At 45.5% G+C, this 6000-nt stretch overlaps 1 protein-coding gene across 2 annotated transcripts in view; it reads left to right on the forward strand.

Moving 5' to 3' along the window:
- The first annotated feature begins 3335 nt into the window (after positions 1-3335).
- Positions 3336-6000, forward strand: part of LOC146197253 (monocarboxylate transporter 12-like) — a 23424-nt gene continuing 20759 nt past the window's right edge. The window contains exons 1-2 of one of the 2 annotated variants that reach the window (XM_084599051.1): positions 3336-3736; positions 5772-6000. The exon at positions 5772-6000 is cut by the window's right edge and continues 110 nt beyond it. The gene's annotated coding sequence lies outside the window, so the exon portion shown is untranslated. The remainder of the gene's footprint in view (positions 3737-5771) is intronic. The other variant, XM_084599052.1, reaches the window with a different exon arrangement.

The raw sequence follows: 6000 nt of genomic DNA on the forward strand, positions 1-6000 counted from the left end.
ACATGTGGCTAACGGGAATGCAGCAAAGTATAAAAATTATCATCGAAAAGCAAAACAGACATGCAACTCACGAAGGAAATGTCATGACTTATTATTATTTTGTGGCTACTTCAAATTTTTTGTCTTGTGTTGTTTGCCAAATAAGCCATTAAGGTCGACATTCCTGAAAGTTTGCTGAGGAAAGAAAAAAGAAACATTAAAGCAGACCCAGTTTTTCTCCTTCCCACAAGGTTGTGAAAAGACTGCTCGTCGCGAATCACGAATAAAGCGGCAGCTGTAATCTACGGTAGTGTTGTTGTCAATCGTTCATGCATTTTTTTCCCAGCTTGACAGCAAATACAAAGTGTAGTGCTGCGTGACGCTCTCACGATGCATGGCACTCACTGATCAGGCACAAACGCACTGCTTTTCTAACTAGTGATTCAAAGCAAATGAGCCAAGGGTTGTTGCGGGAGGGTTGCGTGGAGGCTGACTCTATGGTCGATCGTATGACGAGTCCCTACAATATAAAGACATTTTAATGTGATAGTATTAGAGTTCGCTCACAGCTATACCCTCCCGCCACTGCAGGAGAAAAAGTTGTAAGTTCCCTGATTTATTCAGGCTATAATGATGTCATTAAGGTCACTTAACCATGAGGCCGCAATCAAACCTAGCACCACGCACAAGATTGACGATTCAAAAAGTTCACATTGCTTTTCACAGTATAGGTGACACATGCAGATTCTTTGCATGTAACTAACAGAATTTTAAGAATTCCTTAGTGTAAGGAGTTGGGATACAGTTGTTGAAAGGTGCAATGAATAATCCGTTCATTAAAGCTAACATTTTAACGCGATATTGTTAAAAAGCACGTTACGTAGAAATGCCAGAATCGGTGCTGTAAGGACAAAATCATGGGCATGGCGCTAGCAAGTGTTAGCTCTCGCATTGGCATGGCCGAACAGTAGTTCTGCGATGGTTTGTGCGACCTAAAGAGACCACACGAAACCAGAAAGTTGGGAGGACCTGCTAATTCTCTTTGCTTATTTGAGGTGGGAAGGCGGAATTAGAATCAACCTTGCAGTGCTCTTGGATACCGAGTCAGGCATGCTACCCCCTACTCAGCCACATTTTTATGAGTTGTTTAAAGCGAGACTTCATATTTCGAATATGATAGCCCATGCAATAGCGTCTTACCCTTAAAAGCAGAGCTTAGGAGTCCGCCATAATTATGTCGACGTCACAGCCTGTTGTTAAGTATGTTGTTAAATCTCGCCTAATCTTGCGAACACATCTCGTGAACAAATCTCGCGGAACCTCGCAGACGACAGATTTTCAGCTTGAGCCAAGAAAGGCTCTCACCTAAAAACCTCGCAGGCGAACGGTTTGTTGTGATCGCTAATCGACTTAGGCCTCCCTCGATCTGACCCTCAGGGAGCCGAGCGCACAACACGCGGGTGCAAAGCCGTCCCTTTCCGAGCCGCGTCTAAACTTTTATTAAGCCAATATATAGGGTATATTTAAGGCAGAGAAGATGGCATGGATACTGGGAGAAACACAGGATGAGATGTACGCAAGGAGGACAAGCAGGGAAAGATGAACGCCAGTCCGTATCCTGAAATAAAGAACAGTGTGACAAGCCTTCGGTGCCCCCACTTAACGACAAATGCCTATCTCGCTGATAACATCCCTGTAACACCGTCGTGTACCAAATGCGGCCACCTTACAGCCGATAACATTATAACCCCCTCTACGGCGCTTGCTGTCTGTTACTTCGGCCTTTTCTTGGAGAAGTAACTCAGGCCGCGACGCTTGCGCCATTCGCGGCCGAAAGGGAAGACTGACCGGTATACACGTGCACGGTCGCGTATTCACATACTCTACAAAGGTGCTGATTGTGTGGCCCATCCCTCCTTCATTCTTTTTTAGTGGCGATGTTTTTTGGCCCTGCATAGACAGCTGCATTGCAGTCTGCTATATAGGACGCTTTTTAACTCGCCAGACACAATGTTTTTCATGTTCCTAAACAAGGTCTACGAAGGATAGCGACGCGAACACTGGAAAAGAGGGCACACTACAAGGGCCTGATTCTGTAATTTTTCTAACACGTGAAAAAAATCTGGAAACCAATATATGAGGACCCTGCGTTATTCGGTGCCAATTGTCCCGCCGAAAAGAAGGGAAGCCCGTACATAGGACAAGTGCGCGTTCTGGAAGGTCTCTCATTATTGCCTACCTTTTATTTAACCTGTGCTGTTGTCTATATTTACCAAACTGATCACTGCCCACGATAGCATGCATAAGCTCCAGTGCAAAGTAGATGAAATTATATCAACGGGTAACTGGCGCTTTTAAATACGTATTTGTTTTTTTTTACAGCTCTTGCGTAAATAGTTTCACGAATTTATCTTCGGATTCTTTTGCACCTTTTCTTTCCCCCTATTTCTTCTTTCTCAGATTGTTCCTTGATTTTTTCATTCCACGCTCTGCTGCTACCATCCCTGCTACCGGCGTTTTGCTTCTGAGCGGTACACAACTTCTTTTTTTTTTTTTTTTCACCGACTTTGGCTTCTACCTTACACTCACGCTAGACAAAAGTCGCTTGTATAATTGTAAATGTAGTGAATGAGAAATATCTTATTCAACATTACTATAACTGTGAATTTGCCGCGCTCTTTGGACACCTGCGGGAGTTCCCGTTCGATGCTGAAAGGGTGATTGCTGTGAATCTGCCATCCTTTATATTATTCTTAGCTTCAGGAAAAGCGGCAAATGGGTAACCAAGTAGGTAATCGAAGCCTTTTAAATGCATTCGTCTGTGTATTGCGTCGCCGTTTAAATTTTTTTATCTCCTCCCCTTCGCTCATAATGTTTTGCCTTTCCTTGAGCGCTATTCTCTTTCTGTCGTCTTCACTGCGTCTCTTGTTTTCAGCCTTGAAATAAACGCCCAGCAGACAGCCAGGGCTCGCCCGTGTCTTTCCGTCTTGTATATGTGGCTCCCGAATCATTATCCCTCACTACATCACTTGAAATAGCCCGAACCACCAGCATTTCGCTGCACAGAACACTGCACTACGACCGCCTCATTCTGGCGCGCGCCCTGCATACGCGGCCGCGACTCTCCCGGAATACCTCCTCTGGATCCCACTTGTAGCGCTGCCTTTTCAGCGCGAGTACCACCCCCTCGGCTTCTGCAGGATGCCCGTACATGGACCATTTCCTCTTTTTGCTTTCAGCTAGAATATTACATTCTCATTGGTCGCCAGACTCACTCCGCTCTCTTCCTGTCTCAGAAAGCGGGGAGAGGAAGCGGGGACAGGAAACGGCGCTAAAAGTATCAGTAACTGCTTGTCGAAGCTATAGCTGCCATCACGTGCGGACTAATTCGCAACTCTGAATAATGCGTAACCCTGGTGCAACACCCTTCCTTTTCACTTCGTGCAACTCACCCGACTTGCGTTCAGACGTCTACTCGCGGAGCGATATCCTTGATTACCAGAAGATACATCTCGTTTGACATGAAATTTGCAGATATATACCTTTGTTCTGACCTTAGCCAGTTGCGAAGACTTAGGTAAGAGAATGTGAGCTCTGATTTTATTAACGGGACTTGACTGGAAATTTTTTCTAAATAATGTGAAGGCGAATTTTCCAAAGCATGAACCGCATGATTGGCAGGCGCGAGTAGCAATTTAGAAGCAATCTTCTTGAAACTACATCGCTCATTGGGCGCAGCGTTCTGCAGCCGCTGTGAGTGAGTGACAGAACATTCCTCTTCTTCTTTGCTTGTTGCTTATGCTTGCTTTGGTTAGCGGCAAATGGATATATAAGAAAGTAGAAGGAATGAAGGAAATGATGAAAGGTTGTCTTTGCCATTAAGCCATAGGGCTTCGTTGTTAGGGCTTAATTCGGCCGTTTTGAAGCAGGGACTTGCCCGGCTCGCGGATAAGCATATGTTAAGGACTCGCAAGGATTAGATGTGCTGGAGGGACAAACTATTTGAATGAGCGCAGGTTCACGACTGCAGAGATTCTGACTTCAGCTTACGTTAAATTCTAGATAGGACGAATTCGCTCGCGCTTTATGGTACTGCGAACAGTTCCAGAAGAGATAACCATGCTTTGCCAGGACCCTCCACACAGAAGATGGACCAAGAACAAGTGAGGATGTTATTCCTTGGCGAGAAAGCTGCTGGAGTGCCGGGGCAAATTGTGTTCTCACTGGATGCATATAATATAAACAGGGTCTTGCCAGAGTGTTCTTTAGAGGGGAACCGGTGATATCGGCAGAGGGCTGGCTGCTACGGGGGTAGGAGAGATACGTGAGCTGCATCTCGTGAGAGAGAGATGGTACATAACATGGGCGGTAAGCTATAATTGCTGGCTGGCTTGGAATATACCCATCGCCACGAACAACACAAAAAGGACACTGCTGCTTGCCTGCAAACGACAGGAGTGAGCTCCACGCTCTCGAAACTTTGTTACCAGTGCGCCTTTACTTCGATGCTACCGATGCTGGTTCAAACTGTTTGAGTGTTCTGAAGGAACCGAATGTGATCGGGACACAATAACAGTATGCTGAGTTATGAAGCGCTTCAAAATTTTCACCGAAACTTTCCTTGTACAGTCATGGTGCTTTCGAGACATTCTGCCACCACCACGAAACAGTAGGTTGCCATAGTGTTATTCATTTCCAGAGAAGCTCACAAAAGTTCGGACTTTCAAGAGTCGAAGCCACTGTGCTCATAGAGTAGGAAAAACGATAGGTTTTGTTGTAAGAAGACTCCCTAATTTTCATAATTTTTGGGGTATCGCGAATGTCAAAAACAGGGAATTGGATCGTAGAATAACTGCTTCTCAGTTTTCTTTGAAAATTCATATGTACTTTGGACATGTTTTCGCTCTTCTCAACAGGCATTCAAATTTTGAGACTTTCACTGCGAATACTTACTCTATACAGAAAGTTGAATGCTCATTCCTTTCAGGCAGAATTTCAGTTTAAAAGTAAAATAGGTAATTTAAGAGCAGAATTTCCTAAGAGTATCAGGAAATGAGAGGACAAGTTTTCAGAAAAGCTCAGTTTATTCGAAGAGTGCAATAATTTCGAATAAACTTCCACAGGGTATGTTGGAGCTTACTGGTCAACATAGTGAAGTTTGGCAACAACAGCTTTACGCAGCTGCTCCTCGACTGCTTCTTGACGATTCGAGTGCTTCAGGTTGCGCTCGGTACATAGAGGTCCCCTTGCCTCCTGGGCTGTCTATGCTACTGGTTGTTTTGCAAGACATGAGTATTGTCCAGACTTTCAGCAAATCATGGCCCTTTGAGCGAGGTGAATTCCAGGATAACTAAGATAGTATTTCAAGGCTGCCTACACTGCACCAGGTAATACTAGATCGCCCCAGGTCAGTGTAGTGGTTCTTTCCGTGTAGAACGCAAAAGCAGAATATTTCATTGCCAGCCTATGACAGTATCGGCTCAAAATTTTTACGGCGTCATTAAATGGGCATGGTTCCCATTTATTCAAAAGTTATGTCTACTCTTCGAAATCTACCTTGAAAAGGGCTTGGACGTACGTAGCAAGGCATGTCATTGCCTTCACTACTGGAGACGCCAAGTAGAGATAAGGTGTCCTCGGACATGGATTTCGGTCGAATTACAGTGCGGCTGACTTTAACGACAGTTTTCCGAGATTTTTCTGAGGCTCAATCTCAACAGTGACTTCTGGCTAGCGATGATTGATGTGCTGAGCGCGGAAGAAAAGAGTTGGCTGACGTTCATTTGCTTCAGGCAGGGGAGCGCTGCTGGAAACCGTGAACGATTGACGCGAGTCGGGCGACTTCGCCGGGTGCTCGTACCTCGATGCGACTATAGAGCGGGACCGTGTCACTATCGGAGCCACTTCGCCTAATCGATCAAGCTTCTAGTCCGGAGCGCGGATGCTATCGCAGCGCCGGCGACTGCGAAGAATGCTGCAATAGTCGCGGCCTTGAAAGAAAGAGCGCTCGCCCTGTTTGCC

The sequence above is a fragment of the Amblyomma maculatum genome, chromosome 3 (genome assembly GCF_055883805.1).
Source record: "Amblyomma maculatum isolate TAMU_Amacu chromosome 3, ASM5588380v1, whole genome shotgun sequence".
Lineage (NCBI taxonomy): Eukaryota > Metazoa > Arthropoda > Arachnida > Ixodida > Ixodidae > Amblyomma > Amblyomma maculatum.